The 18,221-nt window shown below is 37.1% G+C and overlaps 1 protein-coding gene across 1 annotated transcript in view; it reads right to left on the bottom strand.

Annotated features, from left to right (window-relative positions):
* Positions 1-14,759, bottom strand: part of MICU1 (mitochondrial calcium uptake 1) — a 225,486-nt gene extending 210,727 nt beyond the window's left edge. Inside the window, exon 1 of the mRNA XM_054572634.1 lies at positions 14,620-14,759. The gene's annotated coding sequence lies outside the window, so the exon portion shown is untranslated. The remainder of the gene's footprint in view (positions 1-14,619) is intronic.
* Between the last annotated feature and the right edge of the window lie 3,462 nt (positions 14,760-18,221).

Genomic DNA, 18,221 nt, shown 5'->3' with positions numbered 1-18,221 from the left:
ATTATTTTCAATTTTATTGTTTTATTATTATTCTTTGTAAGATTTATCCTTGTGTATAATGTAGTTCATTTGTTGTGTACCAAATTCCATTATGTGAATTACTATATTTTTTAACCTAATTAAATATTGATGGAATCCTGGCCAGTGTGGCTGAGTTGGGTGGCATGTCATCAGGTAAATTGAAAGGTAGCAGGTTTGATTCCTGGTCAGGGTGTGTGCAAGAAGGAAGCAGATCGATGTTTCCCTCTCACATTGATGTTTCTCTTTATCTCTCTCTTTCTCTCTCCCCCCCGGCCCCCAAAAGCAATGAAAAACTGTCCTCAGGTGAGGATAAAGAAATATTGCTGGACATTTGGGTTGTTACTGGTTTTTATTACAAATAATGTTGTTATGAACACACCTGCACATATCTTTTAGAATATGTTTGAATTTTTCTACAGTGAAACTTCACAGTTAAAGATATTCATGTCTTGTCTCTATGGTCAAATAATATTTGACCAAGGGGAGCAGAAGCATCAAATGGAGCAAAAATAGCCTCTTCAACAAATGGTGTTGGGAGAGCTGGACAGCTACATGCAAAAAAATGAAACTTGACCACCAACTACACCATACACGAAAATAAACTCAAGATGGATAAAAGACTTAAATATTAAGTCGCAACACCATAAAAGTCCTAGAGGAGAACACAGGCAGGAAACTCAGATATTCCATGCAGCAATATTTTCACCAATATGTTCCCTAGAGCAAGGGACATAAAGGAACGAATGAACAAATGGGACGTCATCAAATAAGAAGCTTCTGCACAGCTAAAGAAAAGGTATCATCAGCAAAATGAAAAGGTATCATCAGCAAAATGAAAAGGGAACCGACCATATGGGAAGATATATTTGCCAGTGATACCTCAGACAAGGGTTTGATCTCCAAAATATAAAAAGAACTCACAACTCCACTCCAAGAAGACAAACAATCCAATTAAAGAATGGACAAAGGACCTGAACAGACACTTCTCCAAGGAGGACATACACAGGGCCCAGAGACATATGAAAGGATGCTCAGCACCACTAGCCTTCAGAGAGAGGCAAGTTAAAACCACAGTGAGATACCACTTCACACCTGTCAGAATGGCCATCATAAACAAATCAACAAACAAGTGCTGGCGAGGTTGTGGAGAAAAGGGAACCCTAGTGCACTGCTGGAGGGAATGCAGACTGGTGCAGCCACTGTGGAAAACAGTTTGGAGTTTCCTCAAAAAGCTAAAAATGGAACTGCCTTTTGACCCAGCAATTCCACCGCTGGGGTTATATCCTACATATCCCAGAACACCAATTCAAAAGAACCTGTGCGCCCCAATGTTCATAGCAGCACAATTTACAATAGCCAAGTGCTGGAAGCAACCTAAGGGCCATCAATAAATGAGTGGATCGAGAAACTATGGTACATTTACACAATGGAACACCACACAGCAGAAAGAAAGAAAGGGCCACTACCCTTCGCGACAGCATGGATGGAACTGGAGAGCATTACGCTAAGCAAAATAAGCCAGGCGGTGAAAGACAAATACCGTATGATCTCACCTACAAGTGGAACCTAATCAACAAAACAAACAAGAAAGCAAAATATGTCCAGGAACATTGAAATAAAAAACTGACAGTAACCAGAGGGGAGGGGGAAGGGTATAATGGGGGAAAAGAAGGGGAAGGAGTAAAGTCAAGGAACATGTATAAAGGACCCATGGACAAAACCGAAGTGGCAGGGGGAGGATTGAGAGTTGGAGGTGGGAGTGGGTGGGGCAGGGGAAAATGGTGGCAGGAAAATGGAGACAACTGTACTTGAACAACAACAAATAAATAAATACATACATACATACCAACTGGAGGGTGTATCAGTGATTAGTTTAACATTTAAGGCAGAAAATACAAAGAAACAACCAAAATGGGGAGACAAAGAAACTGACCCCAAATGAAAGAACAAGAGAGTTCTCCAAAAGATGGCCTAGATGTAATGGAGGCAATCTAGTCATCAGACAGAGAGTTTAGAGTAATGATTATAAGGATACTCAACAGCTTGAAAAAAGACTAAAAACCATAAAAAGGACCAGTCAGAAATAAAGAATGCAATATCTGAAGTAAATAACACAATGGAAGGAATAAACAATAGATAGATGAAGCAGAGGACTTGGTCAGTGATTTGGAAGACAAAATGGAATATAATACCCAGGCACAACAGCAAAAATAAAAAAAGAAAGAAAAAAAAATGAGGAAAGCTTAAGGAACATTTTGGACAACATGAAGTGTAATAATATCCACATCACAGAATACAAGACGAAGAAGAGAGCAAGCAAGGAATTGAGAACCTATTGGAAGAAATAATGACTGAAAACTTTCTTAATCTGGTGAAGGAAAAAGACACATGAGTCCAGGAAGCTCAGAGAGTCCAAACAAGTTGAACCCAAAGAGGCCTACACCAAGACACATCGTAAGTAAAATGACAAGGCTTAAAGACAAGGAGAAAATCCTAAAAGCTGCAAGAGAAAAACAAGCAGTTACATAAAAGGGAACATCAATTTGACTATCACCCAATTCCTTAAGAAAAACATTTCAGGCCATAAGGGAGTGGTGTGAAATATGCAAGGTGGTGAAAAGCAGGTACCTACAACCAAGGCTACTTTACCCAGGGAGGCTATCATTTAAAATCAAAGGAGAAATAAGGAACTACCCAAACAAGAAAAAGCTAAAGGAGTTTGTTAACACCAAACCAGTACAGCAACAAATGTTAAAGGGCTTGCTTTAAGAAGAAGAAAAAGCAGGGGCGGGGGGAGGGGACAGAAGGAAATAGTCTAAAAATAAAATGGCACAAAATACATAGCTATCAATAATCACCTTAAATGTAAATGGTTTAAATGCTCCAACCAAAAGACATGGGGGTAGCTTAATGGATAAGAAAACAAGATCCCCATATATGCTGCCTTCAAGAGACCCATCTCAGATTGAAAGATACACACAGACTGAAAGTAATGGGATGGAAAAGATGTTTCAAGTAAATGGAAAGAAGAAAAAGCTGAGGAAAGTCAGTACTTATATCCAACAAAATAGACTTTAAAACCACGGTATAGTAAGAGACAAAGAAAGACACTACATAACGATAAAGGGACAATCCAACAAGAGGATATAACCCTAGTAAACATTTACAAATCCAACAGAGAAGCACCTAAATATGTGAAGCAAATCTTGATGGACATAGAGAGAGCGATCAACAGAAATATAGTCACAGTTGGGGTTTTAACACCCCAATGACTTCAATGGCTAGGTCTTCCAGAGAGAAAATCAACAAAGAGACAGTGGCCTTATACAACACACTAGATCAAATGGATTTAATGGATATCTTCAGCCATCAGAAAAGATGAAATACTGCCATTTGAGACAACATGAATGGACCTGGGTAATACCATGCTAAGCAAAATAAGTCAGAAAAAGTTAACCATATGATTTCACTCATATGGAGCATATAAAGCTGAAAGTAACCAATGAACAAATAAGAAAAACAAATAAAAACTCACAGACACAGACAACAGTATAGTGGTAACCAGAGGGAAGGGGGCCAAATATATGGTAGCAGAAGATTTGACTTTCGGTGGTGGGCACACAAAGCAATATCCAGGTCATGAACCATAGAAATGTACACTTGAAACCTATATAATCTTACTCACCAATGTCACCTCAATAAATTAAATTAAAAAATAAAATAAAAGGTGCACAGATTTTTTAAAAAAAGGATTAACATGCTAATACATCCTACAACACAGATGAAGCTTGAAGACATTATGCTAAGTGAAATAAACCAGACACAAAAAAACAAACTGGTATGATTCTACCTACAGGAGGTATCTAAAATAGGCCAATTCTTTGAGGTAGAAAGTAGAACAGTGGTTACCAGGGTACCAGGGGCTGGAAGGAGACTAAGAAGTTACTGTTTAATGGGTCAGAGTTTCTGTTTGGCATGATGGAAAAGTTCTGGAAATAGTGGCAATAGTTGTACAACAATGTGACAGTATTTAATGCCACCGAATGGTACACTTAAAAGTGATTAAAATGGCAAATATTATGATGTATATTTTACCATAATTTTAGGAAACGAATCCAAAAAGCTTAACTAGCAAACAAGTTATTAAAACAACCATGCTCAACCTTGGCCTAGTGGCTCCAGTAGTTGGAGCATAGACCCATCCACCAAAAGGCTGTGGGTCTGATTCTCAATCAGGGCACATACTTAGGTTGAGGGTCCACTACCTGGTCAGGCATGTATAGGAGGCAAAAAAACAATGTTTTTCACATTGATGTCTCCCCCACCCCCATCAAAAAATAAACATATCACTGAGTAAGGATTTAAAAAAAAAAAATCTAATAAATAAATAAATAAATAAACAAACAAACACCCATGCTCATTGCAGTGATATTCACAATAGCCAAAAGGTGGAAGCAACCCAAGTCAGCAGATGAATGGATAAACAAAATGCAGTTTATCCATACAACAAAACATTGTTCAGCTATAAAAGGAAGGAAATTCTGACACATACTATACATGGACTAATCTTGAGGATATTATGCCAAGTGATACAAGTCAATCACAAAAAGACAAACACTATATGATTCTACTTATATGAAGTACCTAGAGTTCCTCTAAATCAAGGGTTCCCAATCGCAAGACCACAGACTGATACTGGTCAGTGGCCTGTTAGGAACTGGGCTGCACAGCAGGAGGTGAGCATTAATGTAATGAGATTGAATCATCCCCAAACCATCCCCCTACCCTGTCCATGGAAAAATTGTCTTCCACAATACCTGACCCTGGTGCCAAAAAGGTTGGGGAGCACTGCTCTAAATCATAGAGACAGAAAGTAGAATTGCAGTTGCTAGGGGCTATGGGAAAGGAGTAATGGAGAGTTATTATTTAACAGAGAATTTCACTTCTGCACAACAGAAATAGTTCTAGAGATAAATGATGGTGATGACTTTACAGGAATCTGAATGTACTTAATACCACTGAACTATACACTTTAAAATGCCTAAGATGATAAATTCTGTATTATTTGTATTTTAGCACAATAAAAAAATTGCAAAAAAGAAATTCTGGTATATACTACAACATCGATGAACCTGAAAGATATCATGTTCAGTAAAATAAGCCAGTTGCAAAGACAAATACTTTATGATTCAACTTATATGAGGTACTAACAGTAGTTAAATTAATAAAAATAGGAAGTAGAATGGTGATTCCAGAGGCTGGGGGAAGTGTTATTGTTTAATGGATATAGAATTTTCTGTTTGAAAAGGAAGTTAAGAGTTCTGAAAATGAATGGTGGTAATGGTTGAACAACACGCAGATGCACTTAATGCCTCCCAATTGCACACTTAAAAATGGTTAAAATAGCCCTGGCTAGTGTGGCTCAGTGGATTGAGCATCAGCCTGCGAACCAAAGAGTCCCCGGTTCAATTCCCAGTCAGGGCACATGCTTGGGTTATGGGCCAGGTCCCCAGTAGGGGGCACATGAGAGGCAACCACACACTGATGTTTCTCTCCCTCTCTTCCTCCCTCCCTTCCCTTTTGTCTAAAAATAAATTTAAAAAAATCTTTTTTAAAAAATGGTTAAAAAAGTAATTTTTTAAATTGTGGTAAAATATACATAAAATTTACCATTTTACCACTTTTAAGCATATAATTCAGCTACATTAAGTACACTCACCACATTGTGCAGTAACAGCATAATTCTAATTTTTGAAGAGAATAACAGAGCAAATGTATTGCAGCATTTCTCAAATTCTAAATTTATCTAATTGCTTCCTTGTAGCATGGTTTCTCTAATCTCTTCCCTTCCTATAACCTCGAAGTTATTTCTAAAAGCTGATTGGAGTCAAATTAAATACTTTTAGTAAGAACTCTTCAGATTATTTTGTGTACTTCATGAGCCTTGGTTTAAGTTTTATTCTCCAATGTCTAATTTGCTATTAATCCCTTCAATGTATTTATTTCATCTCAGACATTGTAGTTTCCATCTCTACAGGTTCATTTTGGGTCTTTTCAAGGTATCTTCCATGTTTCTATTTAACACACTTAATCTTTTAGTTTCTTGAGCATACAGAATACAATTATAAATTATAAACACAGTTTTAACATCCCTCTTTACTAATTCTATCAGCTCTGACACTTCTGTTTCAGTTTTGATTGATTTTCTTCCCCTCATCATGATGGTCACATATTCCTGCACTTTTGTATGTCTAGTAATTTCTGATTGGATGCCAGACACTGAATCTTATCTTGTTGGGTGCTAGATATTTCTGTATTCCTGTAACTATTCTTGGGCTTAATTTTAGGACACAATTCAGTAATCTGGAAACAGTCTGACCCCTTCAGGTCTTGCTTTTAACCTCAGGCTGACCAGAGTAGCATATAGTTTAAGGCTAATTCATGTCACTACTAAGGAAAAACCCTTCTGAGTGCTCTACATAATGATATGTTAAGACATTTTCCACTCTGGATTATTGGGGGGAAAAAAAAAACCCAACAACAAAAACCCCTATTTTTGCCTCTTTCTAGGAGAACTCCAAGTACTATGGTCTTCACCTTGTCAACTGATTCTTTTTTTAGCCTTGGGTTTCTTCACACATATGCACTGATCAGTTCTCGTAGGTGAATATTTGACGGGAAGCCTTTGGAAATCTCAGGAGTTCTCCCTCCTTTCAGCTCTCTAATCTTTAGGATTCTTCACTGAAAACTCCAGCTGCCTTAGTCTCCCCAGCCTCCTCAATTCTGGTAGACCACTGTGGTCTGTCTGGGTTCCCCCTTCCTGCTCTGCAGATGGGAAATTCTTTACAAGCTGCAAGCCAGACCAATCATAAAGCTCACCTGACTTGTTTCCCATCTCTCAGGAATCACTCTCCTTTGTTGCACAATGTCCAAAATCCAGGAAACCATTGTTTTTGTATACTTTGTCTGCCCTTTTAGCTGTTTCAGGCAGAAAGGTAAATATGTCCTTGTTTATTCCTTCTTCACCAGAAATGTAAGTTAAGAAAAATTTTTCTGTCCCTTTTATTCCTCTTTGTCCTTGTGAATTATTTTAAAGCAACCCTCAGACATCATATCATTTCACTGCTATGTATTTTAGTATTTAGTGTGTCTCTCAAAAAAAAACCCTGGACTTTGCACACAATCATGTCACTGTTACACTTAACAAATTTAACCTCAATTTCCTGGTATGATCTAGTATGCAGTGCATATTCCAATTTCCCCAAGTGTCTCAAAAATGTTTTTTTCTTTTAAACAACTGGTTGTTCAACTTCTCTTTAATACTAGCATTTAATGAACACTACCCTGTGAGGGGTACTATGCTAAGTGTCTGATATCTATTACCTTATTTAATCCTCAATAACCCTTGAGACAAGTATTATTATTACTCTTACATAACTGAGAAAGACACCAAATCTCAACATTTCTAAGAAATTTGCCTAAGATTATAGCAGGAGATGGAAGAGAAAGTTTTCTACAACCCCAAAGTCATCATTCTAACCATTATGCTTCATTATCATCTCAGGAATTATTAGGATAGAAAGTTAGATGATATCAATGCTGAAGCTGAAAATCAAATTCTGAAACTACTTAATTTAAATGTTATCACAGATCAAAGACCTGAGAAAATTAGCAATGCTGTTATATTTAAAATATATTACTTGATAATTAAAAAAAAAAACAATTTCTAAATATAAAAGCAAGCTTTATTTTTAAAGTAAGAAGTGTGGTTGAAATGAAAGTTAGCTATCATGTGAAACTAAAGAATGCAGATTCAAGTTTATTTATAATGTTCTACGACATTATGTCAAATAGCTGTGCCAAACAGAATGTCCTGCAATGATAGAAAGCTTTATATCTGCACTGTTCAATACAGTAACCACTAGCTATATTTGGCTACTGAGTGAGCACCTGGAATGTATCTAGTGAAACTGATCAAATAAATTTTAAATTTCAGTTAGCATAAATTTAATTGTAATTGTCAATTCATCTGTCTGTCTCCACCACTACACTCTGAGCTCTTTGAAGAATGGAGGAGTATGATTTTCCTCTCTCTCTCCAGTGCCTTGGTACATATTATAACAGATAAAACATGTTTATTGATATATGGTAGAATGTGTAAATGGAACTTTCTAGATGTGTCCAAGTTCTCTAAATGTATCAGACTAAGATAGGTTACAGAGTGCAATCTTAATCTATTAGATTATATCCTGTTTCTATTGTGATTTTTAAAGCAGATGAAATACCTTACTTACTCATTTATTCACCAAACATGTTCTGAGCTTGTCTATATGACTGGTACTCATGATATGATGGCAAATAAGACTTGTTCCTGGCATCAAGAATCACTCAGTCTCTTACAAAATACATACAATTGCTCTAGAAAATGAGGATATTTTTAAAGGTAAAAATAATTGCTATGGGAACCACAAAGGAAAATAAACACTTGATAATGGAGGGAAGTTTTGTGAACGGAAGAACACAGTAATCTAGTTTAAAGATGAATAGTAGCTCACCACTTGGAGGATGGCAGGATGGTGGAGAGGCATTCAAAGTACAACCATCAGCCTTTGCAAAGGTATAAAGACACAAAAAGACATAGCTTGTGGGGGGTGGGGGGCAAGAAGAAGTTCACTATGTCCAGAACATGGGGGATAGAATAAGAAGGCAAGGTAGAGACATAAGAGCTATGCTGAACCAGAGATATGTCTTAAAGCTTATTATATTCTAATGCCCTTTATGTGCCATGGTATAGAATGCTCACTTAATCCTAGTAGGACAGTAGACAATCAAAATACTGATGTTTATTTTTTTAAGGAAAAGAAAAAAGCTTGATGATTTAATTCCAATACTCAAGGACCAAACTTGAAAAAGCAAAACAAATTATAATTTAGAACCTGGTGCTTACAAATAGACAACAAGTAATTATCCAAGTCTGAACAAGCAATGTTATTAGGATAGGCATTTTAAGTTTTAAATAACCAACATTAAATCACTTTGAAGAAAAATGCAACCATTATTTGTATAGCTGACAGGAATAATGAGGATCTGTTTCTCAAAGATTACACTAAAGTTTCCAGTTTTTCATAGTCAATAAAACTCACCTTGAACTTATTATTAACCTAGGAAATGTTTAAAATTTGAAAAAAAGAACTGATTACTTAGTTTGAAGGAAAAAAGATCACTCCATTTCTAGCTGTTAATTTTCTCATAAACAGGGCTCAATACCCTGTCTTCCCAATGCAGCAATATTTAACTTTCCAATGCCGGATCATTAATTGTATTTAATGTCAATCACTTCTTTCAAGTTGGTCAATTACATAGTTGCATTTTTTTGGTTTTTCAAGTAACATTTTAAACTGTTCCCTCTTCTACCTGCAGGTGTCTAGCATATCAGTCTCAAACTATTACTTCTCCTTCACAGGAGTTTAACCCTAAACTTATCATTAAAAACAAAAACAAATTCACTTTTATCATCCCTACCTATTACCAAAAATTGCCATAAATTCTAATCTGAACTTCCAAAATGCGCAATACCTAGCTTCCCTTGTACACTGTATCTTCCATTTAATGTTAAACATTTCTGAGCTCAGAGTTTGTGTAAAATTCTCTCAACATATTCCTCTAGCATGACAGCTATCATACTTAAATTAGGCAGTCTTCAAATACTTGGGCAGTCCACTAATAATTGTTTTGTTTAAGCAGAGTTTTCTAGTATATTGCTTTATATGTAATATGGAATTTAAAAACCTGCTAAAATCAAGACAAACTGACTGAAGAACAATATAGTTAATTACTCAGATACCTTTATATTTTAAACTTCCTACAGTTAAACATTCTGGAATTGGGAAATAAAATCTTTTTAAACATTACTTTTTGTCATTGTTCTTGTTATTATTAACAATTACATTTAATGAGAACCTACTATATCCAAGACACCTGGAATACATTAAGTTCATCCTTGCAAGACCCCTATGAGATAGGTATTATCATTTCTATGCATGCAAATAGAATAAACTCAAGTTTGGAGAGATTAAGTAACTTGATCAACATCCAGGGGTAATACTGTTGGGTTTTAGAATATAGATCTATCTAAACTAAAGCATGTGCCACCAATATTAGCAATTAAAGTTCCAATGTCCACTGAATTGAGTCATTAACATTTTTTTTATCATCACCCAAGGACATGCTTACTGATTTTACAGAGAGGGGAAGTGAGGGATAGAGAGAAACATCGATCTGTTGCCTCCTGCATGTACCAGGACTGGGGACCGAACCCACAACCCAGGTATGTACCCTCACTGAGAATCAAATCCACAACTTTTCAGTTTATAGACGGACCATGGTTCCAGCCACACCAGCCAGGGTCATTAGCATTTCTTTTAAACAAAGACAAGACAGTGTAGTAACAATATTGATTCATTGTATTTTCTCTAAAAATACAATGAATCATCAGAATAATACATAAAGATACAAAACCAGACAATAAAGTTAACTACAGTTTTAAAGATAACACCCAGTCACAGCAATTAGTGACAATTACAGTGATATATTTTTCATATAATGCACAAAACAAAGTGGTTTCTATGCTAACAGATTTTTAACATGAAATAATTAAAATAATCAAGCATTTAATCATTTTAACTACATATGCTTAAATACTTAGAACATTTTTATTTACTATTTATAAACTATGGTTTGTTAATCAAGTTCACCCACAGTAATAAAAGTATTTATCAAAAATCAATTTTAACAAACTGGCCAAATATCCATAATATTAAAGTTAGAAAATCTGAATACTCCAGAGTAAAGTTACTACATATGGGATAACAGTACAAATATATGCACTTAAAGAATATAAATTTAAGTTCTATAAATTAATAAAATAATAGACATTTAAAAAGGGAAAATCTATACACAAACTGTAAAATACAATTAATTTGTACTGGGAAAGCAAGTTCTCTTAATTAAAAAATATATATATAAAATTACTTTAGTGAACATCTGTTGTTTTTGTCTGTCCAGCAACCATTTCCCCTTCTCTGAGAAATAACACCACAATTTTCCTTTAGGAATTACATGCCCCCTACCCTTAATTTATGTGGTTTGAAACTGTATAGCCCCTGCACCCCACTCCAGGGTAGGGAAAAGAGCCAATCCTGGCCACACAAAGCATTCCGTCACCCTGGCCACAGAGATTGCCTCTAGGATGGGTGATGTCTGAAGTCAGGCCAGTAAGACTTCTCTACAGTAGTTTGCTGGAATCAGAGAGAAGGGGAAGTTCTGTCCCTTGTGGGGTTTCTAATGCTGTAGGATATAAGCCTTGTGCTATTAGTACCATCTTTCCCACAGAGTCTGATTTCAGACTCTTTTTCCACACTGATTCCCAAACATGCAAAGAAACTAGTGGTTACCTGTGGTAGGGGAAAAGACAAATTAGGATTTCGACTTTCAATGTTATACTTTGTATATTGTTTTCATTTTTCCAAAATGAATACCTATTGCTTTCATAACAGGAAACATAAAACATTTAAAAATACTGCCCCTGTGTTTTCCTCTCAAATATGCTCCGACATCAATATTTAATGTCTCAATTTTCTAATAATTTGTTGGGAACTGTCTCGCCTGGTTTCAGGGACTGTAGCCTCGCTGACCGGCGAGAGGTCCCCAAGGCTGGAGCTGAGCAAGGAGGCTTTGGGAAAACAGGCCTCTAAAGAGACAAAACCTGTTCCCCAGGAAGGGGCTGTGCTCCTGCCTCCCTAACTTCACCCTGCTTGGCCCAGGAGGATGGCTGGTTAGTCAATAATGAGTAAGACCCCTCGAAGGCAGGGGCAACCTAAGACAGGCACTGTCACATAGGGGCCATCAGGGAAGGACTTGAGGGACATAGAGAAGAGGCAAAAGACCCTCACCTCTTGGCTTTGTCATCGCTGGAGTCCTCATTCTATCTGAAAGAAGTCTCCTTATCTCTTGGCTGCTCTGCCCTCCACCTGACTGGGTCAGTGAAACAAATACTAAAGGCAGATACAACCCTAAACTGATCAGGCACAATTAGGGACAATTAGGCCTGGAAAAGGAATGAATTAAATCCTATGAAACTTACTTTGCTAAGAATACCCTTGAATTAATGAGTGCTGATGTTTGGGGTCAAGCACAGAATGTGATCAGTTTCCCAGGTTTCAGAGCCGAATGGGTGCTACCCTGTCTACCAGACCCTAACCTAAGGCAAATCTCTGTTCCTTCAATCATAGCCTTTTGACATTGATTGATGAGCTTTGCATGCATGCTGTATACCCTTGTGCATATATGTTCTCAATAAAAGCCACATCAAGAGAAGGGCTCGGGGCATTCTCCACTAGAGGGAATTGCCACCCTCTTTTCCTGGCAGACCAAGAAGTGTCTGGAATGTCTTATTTTCCTCTATCCGCGGAAACGGGGCGGGGACTCTGCGCAGGATGTGGTAACCCCCCATCAATAATTTACCAAAGTGAGTAGATCTATCTTAAAAGAATTAACCTTTCTCTTTGGCACAAAAGCAAGCTATTTTTATTTTGAGTATGTGTGGGGGGGGACGACTTGTGAGTAAACTTTTTAAAAAATTGGTTCTCCTTTAAAAAGGTGTATTAAACCAAAGGGTAGCCGGTTCAATTCCCAGTCAGGGCACATGCCTGGGTTGCAGGCCAGGTCCCCAGTGGGGGGCATGCTAGAGGCAACCACACTTTGATGTTTCTCTGCCTCTCTTTCTCTCTCCCTTCCCCTCTGTCTAAAAATAAATAAATAAAATCTTTTTAAAAAAGGTATATTACACAACTCTATATGCAAAAAAATGGTTAACATTCAACAAGTGCTACAGCCATTGTAAAAACTGCTCAAGATAAAACTAAAGATTAAAAGTGGCCAAATTAGGTTTAATAACTATCAATTATGTGAGTCCTATAATTAAATAATAAAAGATCTGAAGGGTCAGTTTAAGTCTTTCAGTTACAATTATTTTACATAATACTGCATTATGGGAGAAATTACATACTATTGTTTTGCTCTTAAATACTATAGGAAATCAGTCTCAAGATGCACCCGTTGGTAATGTAAAAAATCTTATCGAATATAGTAAATGTTCTATAGATTATGAAGGAAGAGAGCAATACAGGCTTTTGTCCTTTTGTTTATTAGTTTTTATTAGTTTCTATCACTCTTTCCCTTTCTCCCCAGACTATTATTCTGCATTTTATTATCCTCAGTAATTATGGAAACTTAGAAGGTGTCAATGACACTTTCTTGACATAATCATGTAGCCAGAGTGATGCTCTTAAGTGGAAGAGGTAATCAAGAGACAATAAAGAGTAGCTGGAGGCCAGAACCACCTTCTCACAAAGTAGCAGTAGGTTCTAAAAAGAGTTTAGGAAGAGGTGATAACTCGACAAGCTCATTACCTTGTCCAACACCAGAAAGAGCAGGTTGATCATCCTGACCAACATCTTCGTCTCCAGATACTGACATTTTACTAATTTGTCACAGAGTTCAATGAAACCTAAACTCTCCTACAGCTATCAACCCCAAACTATTTCACTTCATCTGCAAATTCCTTTCTTCTACTGCAATATCACTTGCACATATGACTCAAAGGGATGCTTTAACATAAACAAAGATATATCCAAAAATCCACCCCCCCCCAAAAAAAAACTGTGATAGACACATGTATTTATAAAGTCATAGAAAGAAAATGGGTTTTGCCAGGTACCAAGAGAGAATAAAATATTTTATTTTAGTCCCTTAGCTATAAAATGGTTATTCTACTTATATTTCAAATGCCTACAATATTTTTTAGGCACCTGAAAGAGAAGGTAAAGGAACCGTAACTATTAAGATTACAGAGACAGCAACTTAAAGAGCCCGTTTCAAACTCTTCTCCCAACATTCACAGAGTCAATTACACCTGGCTCATTCTTGAAACATCGTTTGATGGGCCAGGATGGGATGGTGAGAACGAAACTTGAGAGAGAATGAGAACGGGAAGGCGCTGGAAAGAGTAAAAACTGAACAGTTCAAGAAGCCTGCACTTTGTTTTTCGCTCCTTCGGATCTGCATTCACTTTCCATTCTTGTTTCGTTTCAATGATTAATAATTCTCCCCATCATTGATCTAACTGTGAACTTCCCCCACTAATTTCCAACCACGTCCATAAATCCCAGTGGAGCCAATCAAGTCTACCTGTGTCCCCAGGTCGCCCGCGCGGAGATGGATGTCGGCGCCCGAGTGGACCCATCGGCTAGGAAGTCGGCAAGGGGAGAACTTCTCCCGGGACAGAGAGAAAGGACGGCGTAAGGTGAAGAAAAGCGGAGGACGGGACGCAGAAAGGAACAAGGCTCCTCTCAAGCCCCTAAACGGAGCCCATCAGGGAGAGCCAGCTACCGCCGCCGGACCTGGGAAGTCGCCAGACCCCAGAGCCGACAAACGTCCGGCCCCGGGAATCAAGTCCATAAAACTGTTTTGCACCCCCGCCTATTTTGGCTTCCCTAAATAATAGCTGTCTCCTGACACCTTTCTAGGTTCAGTACTCACCCGGCCACGCTGAAGCGCCAGCTGCATCTGCGTCAAAACCTCCCCTCTCTGACACCCATAGAGACGAAGAAACACCACAAACAAACCTCCACCGCCGCCCACCTTCTTGCGACTCTCCTAGCCGCTGGGCCTGTCGGGATCGTGGCGAAACGCGTGTAGGAGGGGCATGGAGAAGTAGGAAGGATTGGGGGAGAGAAACAACTCGCCCCGCCCCGGCTTCGGGCCCCGCCCCGGCCCCGGCCCCGCCCCCTCAGTGTTTAGGCGGGAAAACTCTCAGGCTCTCACTCTATTGTTTCCCCTTCCACACACACACACACACACAGGTTAGTAAGAATTTAAGGGACGTGCTGTTTTCTGTCACCTCGTTGGTACCCGTTTACGTGTCGGCTAAGAAAAAAGGAGTCAGTGAAAAGAAAACTGGGCCACAATGAGTTGAGAATTGTTCTTTTGAACTACATTAGGTTTAGGCTTCTGGTAAAATTTCCCTATTTCCTGACCTTGAAGTGTTTTTCAATTTAGAAACCTCACTATTTCCTCTCCTGTATGGGTTTTTCAAGTTTTCTCTTTGCAAACTAATATGCTGGAGTGTTTAGTTCCTAAGCTAATAATATGTTTTTCTCCAATATTGCAGTGAGAAGTGAGGATGGAGAAGGATCTATGGAACTAGAACGAAAATATTTTGATTATGATAAGAGAGAACTTTCAAATTTAAAAATCTTGAGGAATTTCCTTAGCATAGTTGTAGAAAAGACTGCAACTATGGAAAAAAGAGAAGGCAGACAAAACTATAAAGTTAAATTGTAAAGTTAGCAAAGCAACTAGTTTCTCCATTTCTTCTCAAGGACCATCCCTCCTCACTAACCTAAGAACAACGAATTACTGTGTTCATTGTCCTAACACTTTACATACAAACCAATGTTTGCTTACAACCACCTACCTGGAGGGATACCGTTTTTATTTAATTGTGGGTCGGGGTGCAGGCTAAGACCTCAAATAATGCAGTAAATGCTGTATTTTGATGGGACACACACATTACCTGAATGGCACTAAGGTCCATACCATGAGGCAGTGTTCTTCAATCTGTTGTCCTCTGCATCTACCTGCCTCCAGAGTTAGAAATCTCTGATTTGCTTCTCAGCTGTCAAAATGCACCTTTTCTGTCTTTCCATGTGGAGCCTGTTTGTTCTCTGTTAAATGAGAAATCTGCTAAAGAAATCTTTCCCCATTTATTAATAGGTACTTAGCATGTTATCCTTCCCAGGCAGCATGTTTATTAGCTCTAATGATGGAAATTTCAAATGTATCATAGATAACTGTGGAACACATTGGAGACTCATGGAACCTTAAGTAGTAGCTGAGTCAACTGTTTCTCAGACAAGGGAAAAAGAAAGTAAATTCTTCAATATATAAATTTTGAAAAAATATGTTATTGAGAATGGGTGAAATTCAATCCTGATTTTAGGCAATATTTGTCCATATAAAACTAAATAGCCATTTGAGCTAATTTTTAAATAACATGTAAAAACATAAGTCACTGTTTCTCAAACTTTTTGGTCTCGGAAACCCTTTACACTCTTAAAAATTATTGAGGACTCCAAAGAACTTCTGCTTATGCGTGCTATACCTATAAATACTTATTATATTACAAATTAAAGCTGAAATGTTTTAATTTAATAAAATTTTAAAATTTAGTCATTAAAAAATAGCATATTTTATGAGTAATAACTGTATTTTCCAAAAATAGAAGAACAGCATGGTTTTACATTCTTGTAAATTTCATTAATGTCTCTTTATAGAAGACAGCTGATTCTATAAAGAGACATTAATGAAATGAAAAGATTCCTATCTTTTCTTCATTATTTTGTTTCAATATCACGCATCAGGTAGCCTTGGAAAACTCCACTGTACACTCAGAGAATGGGAGTGATAAAGACAAATAACAGCTTATTCTTATTAGGAAAAAGGCCTTGACCTTATGAATCACTGGAAAGTGTTTCAGGAAACTCCAGGAGTCCTTGGACCACACATTAAGAACCAGTGTCTTAAACCAAACAAATGTTAGCTAACATGGGATTTTTTGTCCAATCATTTTGGTATCAAGTAGAACATTTAGTAGAAAGTGACAGAAGACTGTGACAGTTTATAAATGTGAGCATTCTTCATTTTCAGGATCATAGAATAAGTTAGCAGAAATCAGGGTCATATCTGAATACAACTATATTCTGCATTAGAAATCAGTCCACCAATTCAATTATTTTTGTCTTTCAGGCTTCTATGCAAGATGGTTTCTGTCATGTGAATATATAATAACACTAAAGTGGCTTTATACCCCCTGTACAAACTAATACTAAGGCTCCAATTAAATTAAATTTGAAGACAAAAATCTTTTCATAAACATGTATGTAGTCAATGCCTACTATATCCAAGATTCATAATAGGTGCTGGACTTATAAAAATTTATAAGCACAGATCCTGTCCTTGAGCAACTTGTATATGTAAAGAGATTTACACCCTAATATAAATGTATTTTTTGCCATGTTCAGTAATTCCCAAATTAGTTTGATGATCAAATGTCTCAGAATTATCCAGAGAGATTTTAAAAGTACAGATCCCTGGACCATGAGATATGCTGTTTAAGTGGCCCAGTGTGGTGCTCAGATATTTGGATTTTACAAAGTGACCCAGGTGATTCCGTGTAATGATGGGTTTGGGAATGAATACTAACTACATGGGACAAGAAAATGGATTTGGTCTTTGCCCCTAGTACTATCATACATAAAATATGATTTCTTTATTTCATCTTCATTATTTCAAAAGTATATCATTGTTGAAAGATCTGTGTTATCGGGAGAAAGAGTACATATTTAATTTCATTCAGTTAGAATAGAAATTTATGTACTTATTTCAAACATTTTGTAGTACATCTGCCTTTATCTCATAAAAACAATAATGCGAGATGCTACCACAGCAGTTTCCAATAGACTACACCACTAGAAAAAGCAAAACATCTTTTTCAACAAAAATGTGAGTTCAAAAAGTGTTATTTTATAGAGCTTTGATTCAATTTCTTTAAAATGAATTCAGTGAGATGCCCTGTGTTTTATTTTAGTTATTTTCAGGGTTCCACAGATTACCTTTTACTATTTCAAAACCTGTGGAGTCTTCCATCACAAATTCCTTTTGAGGATACATTATATGACAAGTAGCAACCTAGAGATTTATGATTCAGTGGGTATTGCAGTGGGTATTCTTTGCTATTAATTGTAGCTATTATTATTTATATTCAAGTAATTAAGAAAAATTTAAAAACAAGCTTAAAATTTCCTTTTTAGGGAAAAAAGGAAATGGCTAACTAAGCCATAAATATGATGATTTTCAAAAATTGGTATATATTCCTCTTGATTTTGGGATTGAAAGTAACTTCAAAATTAAAGACCCCCTGCCCAGATTTTGATTTCTCAATACCTTTCCCCATGAAAATGAATCTAGGATCATTGGAGAAATAGCTGATTTCAGCAGGGCTAGGCCGGGAAGATATAACATGACCTGGAATACCTTGTAGTGCCAGAAATAAGGAAGTGCTCGAGAATAAAATGGAAGCA

The sequence above is a fragment of the Pteronotus mesoamericanus genome, unplaced genomic scaffold (genome assembly GCF_021234165.1).
Source record: "Pteronotus mesoamericanus isolate MK-2021 breed Mesoamerican mustached bat unplaced genomic scaffold, CSHL_Meso_final contig_24, whole genome shotgun sequence".
NCBI classification, from domain to species: Eukaryota; Metazoa; Chordata; class Mammalia; order Chiroptera; family Mormoopidae; genus Pteronotus; species Pteronotus mesoamericanus.
The sequence above is the reverse complement of the archived record's forward strand: the minus strand, read 5'-3'. Positions and strand labels throughout refer to the sequence as shown.